Genomic DNA, 13548 nt, shown 5'->3' with positions numbered 1-13548 from the left:
AAACTCCTTCTCTTCTTCTATTTATTGGTTTCTTATTCGACCTGGGCCAAAACATCCCTACCGGCCCATTACACGTTGATGGGCAATTGCAGTCTAGCTCTACACGTTCACAAAACATTCAAAATGGCTTCGGAATTTCAATTTTTCAACTAAACATGTTGCCGGCCGGTCCGGCTATGCATGGCTGAAGACTGATGCAAGATATGGTCTTGTTCTTTGATCTCACGGGGTGTGATCACAGGTCAAACTCAAACCCCACTACCACTAACCTTTCCTGACTTATTCCAACGGCCATGCATGATGGAGCCTTTCTTGCAGAGGTGATGAGATCATACCATCATAGCTTGCCTCACCCCAAATAATACTTGAATTAGTACTAGTTTTTTTTCACTACTACAAAAAAGTATTTCTAGAGGCGGCTGGTAAGCCTTTGTAGGGGTGGTTTGACTAGCCGCCCCTACCGAACCGTCTCTACAAATCATGCATTTGTAGGTTCCTAGGCCGTAGGGCGGCTGTAGTACCAACCGCCCCTACAAATACCTGTTTGTAGGGGCGGTTCAATCTAGAACCGCCCCTACAGTACGTTTTCCCGCAAAAAAAAATCAAATTTACAATTCAAAATCGCGTTGTCGAACGTCCCGCGACCAACGTTCCGAACCGCGTTCGCGTTGCCGAACGCCCCGCGACTGCGACTACAAGCACAAGAGTATTATATAAACTACAATTACAAGTCCAATTCACAAGAATATATACAATCCATCATTAAATATACAAATTCCATACACATTGTTATCAACGTCCTAGAGCTAGCCTTTCAGTCTCACGAAGGTGTTGGTACTGAGGATTTCTACCTAAGTCAGACTCTCGGTAATGGTAGGCGCCTCTGACGTGTACAATCTGGTCTAATATGAAGTTGCAAAGGTCGCCGACGAGCTCTAAGAGTTGGTCATCCTTGTATGGGCCTCTTTTCATTCCTTTCTCTTCTCTCCACTACAAGAGAACAAGTTTTGGTTTAGTATTTCATACCATGTACGAAGTTTTTATACTACGGGTGAAGATGTTCAAACTTACCCTTAAGGGGTGTCTCCTGTAGACACCGGTGTTACTCATCATAGAACATATATAGTATCCACAATGTACACTCCCAAACTTCTGCTTGGCGCACTGTGTGTTTTACATATGAAAATGTTAAGTAATGCTTTTGACAGCTATGTAACGAAGTACTGAAGAAGTAAGTTACACTTACCGCACATAGTGTTTTTATAGCCAGATTTTCCTTCCTTGCTGGATCATGCCTTCCGTTATGATTAGTGACATAGAACCTAAATGCCATGTTCGAATTATTTTAGCAAATATAACTTGTTAGTATCCAAAAGTGAACGTTACAAGTTTGTATACAAACATATAAGCTAATGAGGATTATCGATATGTATACGTCTTGAGAATCGATATTAAGTCTTTGTATGTCATCGTGTCCCTATCTAATGATTCAAAGACCCATGCCATGCTCCTTCCGACATCGATGGCTATACAAATCTAGTGGTTGCTACATGGATTTAATCATAGAACTAGATAAGCTCTTTTGCATCGAATAAAATATATCGAACAAAGCTTTAAGTATAGAGTTGAACTTACTCAAAGTTGTATGGTAGCCATATAGTAGAGTGTTGTTAGAGATTTTTGAAAGCCAGGGCAATGTATGCCGCAACCTTAATGGACTCTTCCCTTAGTTTCGCCGTACGGATGCGCTCTTTCTCCCAAAGAGTCTTTACAGCAGCTAGCTCTTTGGCATCCAGTGTCCACCGTTTAGGGTAATTAAAATTTATTTGGGCTATAGCTTGAGGGTCTACATACCCGGCTTTCACACTTGACATTTGTTTTATAATGTGCACTTGCATTCTACAAATCACGGCGTGGGTTAGTTATAACAAAATTCAAAGATTACATTCATATCATATCGGGAGGACAAGGACTTACAGGCACCACGTGTAAATTAGATTCATCTCCATTTCTTCCAGGTGAAAGCATGTTTGCATGTCATTGAAGTCAAAGACAATTTTTCTGACTGGGCTTCCAAATGTGCCGGTGAGGAAGAATGCTTGTATGAGATCTATGCTCGTTGGGAGAACACGTAAGTATCAATCATGGAACCTTCTCATTCCAAGTGGTAGGCGCTGGATGTCCTGGTTTGGTAGGAAGGGCTTGCCTCTTTCACATGTTTTCGGGCAATCCTTTGACCATTCGATGGCATCAACATTTGGATACTGCTTTGCAATTTGGTGAAGTTTGCTAGTGACGGCCTCCTCAGAACCCCGTGATGGGACTTTTTTAACTTGGTTCTCAGGCTTGAACTGGTCATGGGAAAACCACTTGAACACCGACGAGACGTCTTTGATCGGAACATAAATTGGGCTTATGGTGATTGGATGCTTCTTTCGAAGTTCCCATTCAGGCACATCCTCATCTCCTTGTGCATCACCTTCTTCAGGAGGCACTCGTTGTTCATGTATCGGCTGTGCTTGTTGAGAAGACTATGGTATCTCATGATGCACTTGCTCGGTATGAGCTGGAGAAGGTTGTGGCATCTCATCAGGCACATGCTCGCTAGGAGGTGGGGAAGAATGTGGCATCTCAGGAATGTGGGGATCACGAGACGATGAAAATATCTCCCCGACCTCAACAACTCGTTCTAAATTTGGGAGAGGGGGAGGCGGCGAAGAAGCAGTCAATATAATGTCCCATTTGTGCCAGAGGATGAACTGCCCTATAACATCTCTAAGTAATACTAGCTCCTCGGGAGTTGCGTAGTCTATCCTCCACTGCATAAACTCGGGCTTCACTGTATGCACCTCGACCCTAGTGTAGTCCGGTGGTATCTTATTATTGTGGTGTAAGCCACCGAGAAGATGTGCCACACCCATTGCCACCTCCATCATAGTGTTCTGTCGGCCGCTGAGAAATACCATGGTGCAACTAGTTGGTTCCCGTATGCGATCGACGGGGGTTGTGGCTGCAGTGGAACCTTGGCTGCTAGGAACTTTTGGAGGGCTGCCAACTAATGCCAGTTCTCCTGGCGGCGTCACTAATATCTATGGCTCCGTAGATAGTCCTTGCTCCTCCAGCGCCTTCGCAACTAGAGCCTTCACTTGGAGCTCAAGACTAGTCTCCCGGTCTCTGCCATATTTCTTGTACATGTGCCTGTCCTCTTCGAATCCTTGCTTCCAGGTCGTCCTTTTCCCTAGCCCCCTGGTGCGGCCTGTGTGCTCCTTGTTTCCCAAGCCAAGGCTAAGCTCGTCCCTCTCTCTGGAAGGATTGAATGAGCACTTCTCCTTGTCTTCAGCATATTTCAGTATCCTTGATACTGCCTCTTGGGTCTCCGGCTTATCAAACTTAAGATTACCGCCGGATGATTCTGTACTCCTCGCATATATCCAGTTCCTTGAGCGTACCTTCAAATTCGTCACATCAATATTCCCAGCAGCTATGGCCTCTTCATCCATCTTCCTAAACTGCTCTTCCTTGGCATAGCAGCCACCAAGGCCTAGATGATGGTGGTGTTTGTTCCTCTTCGCCAGCGCGGTGTTACGGGCACTGAGCTCCAATGCCTCCGGTGAAGTCTTCTGAGCCACGAGCTCCTCCCATTGACTATGAGTTATTTTGCCGAACTTGTTGAAAGGAGTTAACCTCTTTTGAATATACTTCGTGTCGAGCTCCGACCTCCAACGTTGGAATGACTCTCCCATCATCCTGAAAGCATTTTTTTACCAGTTCGTGCTTACCCTCCGAAAATCTAAAATTGAGCTTCAGTTGCCCATCCCATAGTGCATTCTTTGTGTTCTCTGGTACCTCTTTCTAGTTAGGGATTGCTGGGTTCTATCTCTTACTAGGGCCCCGATCGCATTACAGAATCATCCTCTTAATTCCTTCAGCTCAAGAATCTCCCCTGCTGGCCTAACCTCTGTTATCACATAGCATGCCTTATCTGGATATAGATTTCCTTTTCTATCCCCTCATTTCCTCTTAGGCTTGGTAGTCGTGGTTGTGTCTTGAGGTTGTGGAGCAGAGGCATCGTGATCCGTCTCTGTGGCTGTTGCCTCTACTTTCCTTTCCTCTACTCCGTCTTGTCCAGCGAGATGTCGCGGACGTCGACGTCGTCTTTTCCAAGTTTCAGGAGGGACCTATATATACGACAGGTCAAAGTGTTAGCAGAGGTAACATAGCCAAAGCTTTAGTAAAATTTATAAGCTAAGGCTTTTTTCCTACCTCCTCGTTCGGGTCAAAATCCTTGTCCAAATCTTCCTCCGTTGGCCTCCTTCTGGCTTCACATGGGAAAGGATCCTCGGGACTTACACATCCCTCTTCTGAGTCCTCATCATCATCATCCTCTTCTTCTTCGCCTTTAGCAGCCTCTCCTGATATTCCTTCTACTTCCCCTTCCTCCTCGTCACACAGCTCCTGAGTAATCATCACTTCTAGATCCTTTTCTACCTCGTTATCGAACTGCTCCTGAGTAAGTTGGTCCTCTCGTGCTTGCTCCTCATAGGTTGGTTGCTCATCATGCTCGGGGCATCGGGCTGCACAATCTGGTGTCCGCGATATTATTTTGTGCTTTGTTCTAATAGATGCAAGAAAGTATGCTTTAGGTACGCGAGAAGGTATAAGAAATCAAAAAGGTCTATAAACCAAAGTAGTCCTATAAAACAACAATATATAAAAAAACGAGAAGTAGCAGTAGTAGAGGCCTCAGAAAACATGTCAATCATCATCTGATCTTGAACTTGGAGAATCAAGGCATCATAACAGAGAAGAGAGGAGAATGTAATGTAGGGGCGGCTGCTAATGATGCCAAGTTCCTCACAAGTTCTTGATCATCAGCTCATATTCCATATAATGTATGGACTTAGACAATTTCATCATCAGCAAAACAAAGGAGAGGAGAGGAGAGGAGAGGAGAGGAGAGATTTGGCAAAAAAAAAGTAATAGCTACTTAACAAACATAGAGAGAAAAATGTGTAAAAACAAGCGGCTGCTGCTTCCCAAACATAGAGGATAGGAAAATTAGCCAAAAAACAGTTGACTGCTGCCACATGGTTGGAAGACCCCTGCAGATCAAAATCTGCTAACTTAGATAGCCAGCTAGTAGTAGTAGGAGAGTTGCTAGCAGCAAGTAGAGTAGCTAGCAGCCAGCTAGTACCAGTAGTAGTTTCTAAGAGTATAGGGAAGAGGACAGAGCAGCAACCAACACTAGAGTAGTATAGAGTAGTAGTAGAACGGCAGTAGGACAGTAGTATAGAAGTAGCAGCCAGCAGTGTAGTTAAGAGCAGCAGCCAATGTGTTCCAAGAAATAAAGCCATTAATAAGACCAATGTGATAGAATACAAGCACCAGTAGTACCATGTTGACAATGTGATAGGAAATAAAGCCAATTTGTTGACATATTAAATGAGCAATGAAGGAAATAGGATTTATTAACTTGCAAGAAGACTCACTGTGCATATATAAAACAGTGGGCATATATAAGCATATATTAAAACTGTTGGCATATATAAAACAGTCTATTTTCAAGAGTTCAAGAGCCATCTAAGTTTGATCTTCATTAAGAGCAAATTTGATTCATTTAAGAGCTTCATTAATCCAAAATGTAATAGAGTAGCTCATACATTGGCAAAGCCGGTCACAGGTGATGACAGTCCGGTTGGTCACATGTTAGCCCGACTTGCATTGAGAACCTGATGATCGCAGATTGTAATCTAGGAAGTATTTGATGAATGAATCTCCCTAGTCGTGCAAAGAAGAAGAAGAAAACTTCTAGAAAAGCCGAAACGTTCTATAATTTAGAAGGGTGAGAGCATCAGTTGTCCTTTGTGTAACAGAAAGAAGAGAGGAGGCTGGTTTGGAGAGACGAGTGTGGTGGCCTAGATGGTTAAGATGGTGATGACGCCCGGACGCACGCCCGGTGGACGTGGACTACATCCTGCCAAGGGGCTAGCTAAGCAAGCTTAACGTACGTACGCTGGAACACAACCATGCATGAAAGCTGGAACAGTGAAATGATTGTGCACACTCTACCACGCACTCCACTACGTTTGACTGCTAGGGTCATCGAAGTATTTTGCAGCTGGCTCTTTCTTTGTTTTAGAGTTCGAGGGCAGATCGCCCCGGCCTTCCATTATCGTAAAAGACCATAACATCATTTCAGTTACAGCACAGAGTTTGAAAGAGACCAAACCCAGCACACGCCAGAAACCAGCTGGCTCTTATTTGTAGTAGTGGTTTTTTTAGAATTATTGTAGTAGTGGTTATCTTTTCGCAATGGAAAAGATTCCTTTTTAGTTTTTTAATATAATAGCAAAATGGCTCGTAGTTCTGCTATGGAGTTGAGAGAAAAACAAATAAAAAGATGCTTTATACCTCTATAGAAACCCCACCTCCAATTAATCCTCCATCACCTCAAAACCCATAGTAGGCAGATATATAAGTGAGCCGTAGGCGTAATCACAGTAAGCTAAGGAGGAAGGAGGCCTAGAAGAGATCTGCAGGATGATGACTGGATCGTCTATCCCGTCGAATATAATATGATCATTGGTTCCATGCTTGTTTAATTTCCTAATCATCTCTAGGTGCCGAATAATATATATATATATATATATAATTAGATGTATGTTCATTCCGGCGCGCGTGCTGTGAGTCAGAGCTGCGCACGCGCAGTATATAGTAATAACTAAAATCTTTCTACTCAAGACATGAACTCCCCACTTGAATCAGCCAGCAATGAATCAAGTAATTTGCTCTTAATGAAGAAAGCAATTTGCTCTTAATGAAGAAAGCAATTAACAGCTCTGACTCACGAAGCCCCGAACAGCCAGATCAAATTTTGATTTTAATGAAGAAAGCAATTTGATTCATTTGTTGGGCGGGGAATCAATTTGATCTTTCTACGCACGAACAGCCATCAATGAAGAAAGCAATTTGCTCTTAATGAGGATGATTCAGAGCTGGTCTCTTCTTTGCCCAAAAGAGATGCAAGGCTAGACCCTATATGGATGACACGCTAGTTGGGTTGGGTCTGCCCATCAGAAATAAGTTCCTGAAGTTTGAACTCTATTGACATCCATTACAGCTGCTATTATTATTTATGAGATTGTTTTTTAGTCTTAACCTGAAAGCCCATTCCTATCGATCTGATTGCTTCTGCAAACTAGACCCTTGATTTCACAGGTTGCAATCATTACATGACGATGAGAATGGTTGAACGCGCTGCATCCACTGTGTGCCAATCAGAACAGGATTAACACGGCACCTAAACTTTTCATGTGAAACATAGAATAAAATTGAGGTAGGTAAGCTACCTGACAAGTTTACAACAGTAGCAAAAACAAACACATCTGACAACAGTCTGGGTGAACTAAGCTAGAGACTTGAAATTTGGACATGAAATTGAGTCCAATATGAATCATAGTGCATGACATTGCAAGGACTTGATCTCTATTGCACTGAGATTCATAAAATTGACAAGACAGCCTCGGGTTTTGAATGAAACTAGAAGGAATTTAAGGATTCGACTGCAGTACTGCAGGATACGAGGGCAGGGTCGGTACACACACAAGATAATATTTGCATAAGTTTGAAGTTAGCCGGCATCAAATAGCCGAATAGGCAAGTAGCTTTAAGTCAAGGGTTTGGGGCTCGGTTTCGCACGGAGGGAAGGGCAGAGAAGGGGTGGGAATACCTAATGTGTGCTCGTCGCCGGCGAAGAGGCCGATAAAAGCCGAAGAAGGGGTGGGTGCGCCGCTGGCCGCCGGTGGAGGTGCGCGGAGGCCACCCGCCGGTGGAAACCCTAGGGCGGGGAGGAGCAGGCGCGCGGGTGCTGGGAGGGGGCGCGGGTGTGGGGAGGGGGCGCGCGGGTGCGGAGATGGGGCGTGCGGGTGCAGGGAAGGGGCGCGGGCCGGCGTCGGGACAGGTGCGGGAGGCGGCGTCGGTGGGGCAGCCTAACAGCGTCGGAGGAGAAGTGAGCGCCCAACAACAGACAACACCCGTGCACCCTTGGATTTATAGTCGGGATGATTTCTAGGGGCAGTTCCTCATCCAGTCGCCTCTACAAATGCATTTATAGGGGCGGTTCCTGATCCAGCCGCCCCTACAAATACATTTGTAAGGGCAGTTCCTGATCCAACTGCCCCTACAAATATTTTTATTTTTTTAAATTATTAATTCTGTATTATAAAAACAATTGTGTATATATAAAACAATTGTGTATATGCAATTGTGACCAAAATAAAAGTAATATAAAAACAATTGTGTATATGCACAAATATAATATTTTGTATTATTCTATATATGAAGAAATATATATATATAAACAATTGTAGTCAAAACAATATAGAAAAAAAACAAAAATTAAAAATTTGAATTTTAAAACTTCGACTACAATTTTATAACATTAAATAAAATAAAATGAAAATATTATAAACATAAAAATTGTATAACTCATCAACATGCATAACTTTTATTTTGGTTATCTTGTCATGTGACTTTGTTTGAACGATTCAAATTTTGAAATTCACACAATTTCAACTTGAAACAATATTTTGAAAGAGTAAATGATTTCAGATGAAAAACTCATGAATACCAAAGTTGTAGAACTCATCAATATGTACAACTTTTATTTTGATCATATTTTCATTTGACCAAATTTGAATTGTTGAAATTTTGAATTTCAATAATTGGCAACTTCAAACAAGATTTTGAAACCTTAAATTATTTCAACAATAAAAGTCATGTACATAAAAGTTGTTGAACTCATCACTATCTACAACTTCTATTTTGGTCACTTCTTCATGTGACAAAGTATTAGTAAACATTGTTCATAAATTTACATATGACTCATATTTTCCTGAACTATACGAGAAACATGTTGATTTATGAACAATGTTTAATATCACTTTGTCAGATGAAGAAATGATCAAAATAAAAGTTGTAGATCTTGATGAGTTATACAACTTTGATATTCATCACTTTTTCAGCTGAAATCATTTAATGGTTGAAAATCTCATTTGAACTTGTTATTTTTTAAATTTGAAAAATTAAAGTGCTTAAACTTTGTCAAATGAAAAGAATGACCAAATCAACACACTAAGGCCCTGTTTGGTTGGCTTTTGGCTTTGACTTTTGGCCCCAAAAGCCAAAAGCCCAAACAAAGGGGCTGCTTTTGGATGGTGCTTTTTCAGAAGCAGCAGCTTTTCCGTAGTTTATTTTTGAAAGCTGGTTTGACCCTGCTTTTGGCTTTTGGCTTTCTGCTTTTCGAAATTGGTGGAATAAAAAGCTCTTCCATAATTGTTTCAAGAGAGATAAAGATAAAAGATATATTTTATACTTGTTTAACCAAACAGCTTTCAGCTTTTCTACAGCTCACAGTCCACAGCAGCTTTTCCACAGCTCACAGCCCACAGCAGCTTTTTCCCATAGCCACAGCTCAACCAAACAGGGCCTAACTTGATAGGGCAAGATTTTAGAAAATTTTAGGAAAAAAATCATCACATTTGGAGTTAGTATGAGGGAGAAAGACTAGTTACAAATTTAATTCAGAGATTAACAAGTAAAAGCACAATTGTTCATGATGATCAATGATGAATAAGTGTGATTTCTCTTTTTAATCTGTGGCAGAAATTTGTAACTAGTTTTTCTCCCTCATACTAACTCCAAATGTGATGGTTTTTTCCTTAAATTTTATAAAATCATGCTCTATCATTTTAGTCTAGTCATCTATCTTTGTCACTAATTTTGAACAATTTAAATTTTAAATTTCAGAAAATGACAGCTTCAACCTGATTTTCAAACACTAAATGATTTCAGCTGTAAAGGTGATGAATATAAAAGTTGTATAACTCGTCAAGATTTTTTACTTTTATTTTGGTCATTTCTTTATTTCATAAAGTTTTAGTAGTAATAGAGTGGATGCTCAAATAGAGTCATCTGAATATTGCAAAGAGTAGTCTCACACACATGCTTAAAAATCGTCTCACACACATACAAAAATATGGGTGGACAGCGCATGCAAGTGGTGGTCAGGGTAGACTTCTAACCAATCAATTGTGGCAAAGACCCTATCGATCCTCTCTAACCAATCAGTTCATTAACTAAAAACGTATAAAAACTTAGTTGTGTGTGGTTCGCTAAAGAAGTGTAAAAATTTAGCTATCTGTGGTTGCAAACGCCGGAAACAATTCCATTTTCTAAAAGTGATACTCGGGAGGGTATGCACCGAATCCTATATTCTTATAAAACAAAATCCTACTAGCTTATTTCTCTAGCATCTCCTTAAGCCACGTCATCCACCATGATCAGTGAGTTCACGACCTTTATTATCCACCAGGGACAGACGGACAAGCAGGTCATCAAAGCTCCACATAATTTTGCTTCCGTAGCCGTCCAAAACAATTCGTCTCCTCACGTCTGCTCACCTTCTGCCAGTGGGCATTAAGTGATGGATCATTGCCTTTGCCCTTTATTATCCACCATTGACAAAAGGGCAATCTGCTTCGTCAAATCTCTCATAGTATCCGGTTCTCCTTCACCATATGGAAAGACTTCCACCTGTGAGCTGCTGCATCAGTACCGTCTACCATGAAATTGATAGCTTTGTCAAGGCCTTCTCGGCGTCGCTCTTGAGGTGAGCTCATTAGCACCGCAGATATGCCAATTGCAATTGACAAGCATATATGTTGGTCAGCAGTTCCAAGATAAGGTCATATTGGGCTTAGTTCAGAAGTTCATGCCTTCTGTCGTTGCCTTCACAATTTTAGTCAATTTTTTCCCTATAGAACTGAGACATCAGCAGTCTTACATTGCAGGTACTTTCTTATTAGCTTCTCTCTCTTTTTGGATTGGTTCAAGCAATACTAGGCACTATACGCGTGCATTCAAAATATGTATACATGTATTGATTTTTTTTTCCAATTTGATGGTAGTTAATAAAGTTTCTTGCTGCCTACTTTCCTTGAGAAAATTCCAAAAATATATGGTTGTGAATTTGACACTATGATAGAGCAACAAAACTATTGAGATTGAGCATGTAGGTCTTTTTTTTCCCATTCCCCTACAATTCCTCACAACCATACACATATACACAGTTAGATCTTTATCTAAAAATACACAAATAGATATCAAAGCATGTATAACAACTATTTCCAGCTTCACATTTAGACAAGAGGCCATTCATTCACACGTTGCGTTTTTTAGGCTTGCATGGTGAAAGAGTCAAAATAAGATCTCTCTCTTGGCCAATAAAAAGACAAAAAATTGAAATTATTTCTAATGATACAAGAAGAGCTAGAATGGTGAGAAATTATGTATGTTAATTAAATTTGCAAGGGAGAATCAATAATGGCTGTGGGCTGTGCCAAAATTGTTATAATTCAGCAAGTTCTTTTTCATGTGTAATTCGGTATATTAATTTGTAACACCCTAGTGTTAAGCATTGCATTTGGCACTTGCATTTCATGAGCACAAGCATCATCCAAGTATTCATGAGCATGAGCATATGGAATTTCATCTTATTCTTTGCATATTGTCACATGTGATGTTGATTATATACATGCATATGCTTGTGATTATGTGTGACCAATGTGAGGGATGGTTGTGAGGTCATAAAAACACCTTAGACATATCTAGGATGGCAAATGGAACAATATTTGTATTCATGACATGGACTAATTTTGCTTCTAAGTCCTAGTTTACTCATAATGTCATTTTTCATGATTACTTTGACCAAAATTGAACTATAGCATAGAGTATTTGCATGGTAGTGCACCCTTAATAAAAGTTATAGCTTATCTTATGTGAAACAAACTTTGTTTAAGGATAAGGAGCTAATTCAGTGCCTAACATGGTCAAATAGGACCCACAAGAATCAATCAAATGTTGTTTTAGGGACTTGTGAATTTTTTTTGTCTTTAATGACTTACAGTTTCAAAGTATACCACTTTAGAGCGTTGTAGTTTGAAAACCATTGGGAATTTGACTAAACTTTCTAAAGCAAAGTTGTAGATCTCTTATAGCTCTATAATTTCTATTAATGAACTTTTTGCTAACTCAAACTGGATTAGGAGATATAGAGGTGCAAAGTGGCAGTGTCAGTCGGCCATCGCCGGTCTGAAACCAGACGAGCAGCAGCAGCAGTGGCCGACCGGCATCAGCGCGCGCGCCGCATGGCGGCCATACACCGTCGCTGGCCCTGCGTCGCCATGTTGAAGCGGAGAAAGGCACCGGGCGCTTGCTCACTCTCTCCCACTCTCACTCACTCGCCCTCTCCATCTCCCTCGCTCTCGCTCTCTCACACACGTCGGGCGGAACAGTAGAGCAGCGCCGTCGTCGTGCCTCCACCGGCAGCACTCGTCGCCCACGCAACACCACCACCCAATCCACCTCGCCCATAGCTCCACCGTGAGCCGCTCCACCTTCCCGAGCCGCTAGCTGCATCAATCGAGCCTAGGTAAAGCCTCAGGACGAGTTCGCCGTCACCGCGGCCATCGCCAGAGCACCGTCGAGCTCGCACTCGCTGTGGCCATGCTCCACCAAGCCATCTCGCTCGCTCTCTTCTCTCATTAGGGTTGCCTAGGGTTACGTCTAGCTCATCCCACCGGTCATTGAGCCAATGCCGGCATATCGGCGTCAAAACGCGGCCGCTCACCACCGTTCTCTCGCCACCGTGATGCCATGCACATGGCCAAACCTCACCGCCTCTCCACCATGGCTCAATCCTAACCCTAGGTCTTCGCTAGGTAACCTTGAAGCCGCAGCAGTGCCCACCTAGGCATATCATCATCGGAGACGATGAGCCCACCACCGTGCAGCACTGCCATCCACTATGGCCGCCGTTGAGCTAGCTCCGACAAGCCTCTAAGCCAACCAAGGGCACTAGTCGACTCAGAATGGCGAGTGGAGTCTAACGCCGGTGACGCTACCACCGGTGACCTCGCCGTCAGTGAGTTTTCACCGGTCAAACCACTGCCCATGCGATGTGTCATTGATGCATGGGGTCCATTGACCGTGGAGCCCAGCTGTCGGTGCCTCTGTGGGGTACTGGACCGGGTGCACGTAGCGTTTAATAGGGTTTGGTGTTTTATTTTTATTTGTTTTTCAGATTTCAATGCAATCTTGCAAAAATCATATCTTGAGCTAGGAGTATACAAATAGAGTGAATCAAATTTTGTTAGCTTCATCTTGAAATATATTATCTAATAAAAATATGAAACTTGCTCTTTGGAGTAGTTTTTTGTGTGAATTAAATTAAGTTGTTTAAGTGCTTTTAAAATAGCTTTTATCTTGTAAAATGCATAACTTGAGCTATAGAGGTGCTAAAATTATGATTCTAATTTTTTGGTCTTGTGTTGACACGCTCTTTCTAGAAAAAATACTAAACCTATTGTGGGCATAATTGGAATATGGTCTTTCTATTTCACCTTAATTGCTAGTTTCTAGTAAAAATAAATGGGATAAAAATACATAACTTATGGTAATGAAAATTTCTACATAGTGTTTTTATGCTAG

The sequence above is a fragment of the Miscanthus floridulus genome, chromosome 5 (genome assembly GCF_019320115.1).
Source record: "Miscanthus floridulus cultivar M001 chromosome 5, ASM1932011v1, whole genome shotgun sequence".
Classification (NCBI taxonomy): Eukaryota; Viridiplantae; Streptophyta; class Magnoliopsida; order Poales; family Poaceae; genus Miscanthus; species Miscanthus floridulus.
Note: the sequence above shows the minus strand (reverse complement) of the source record.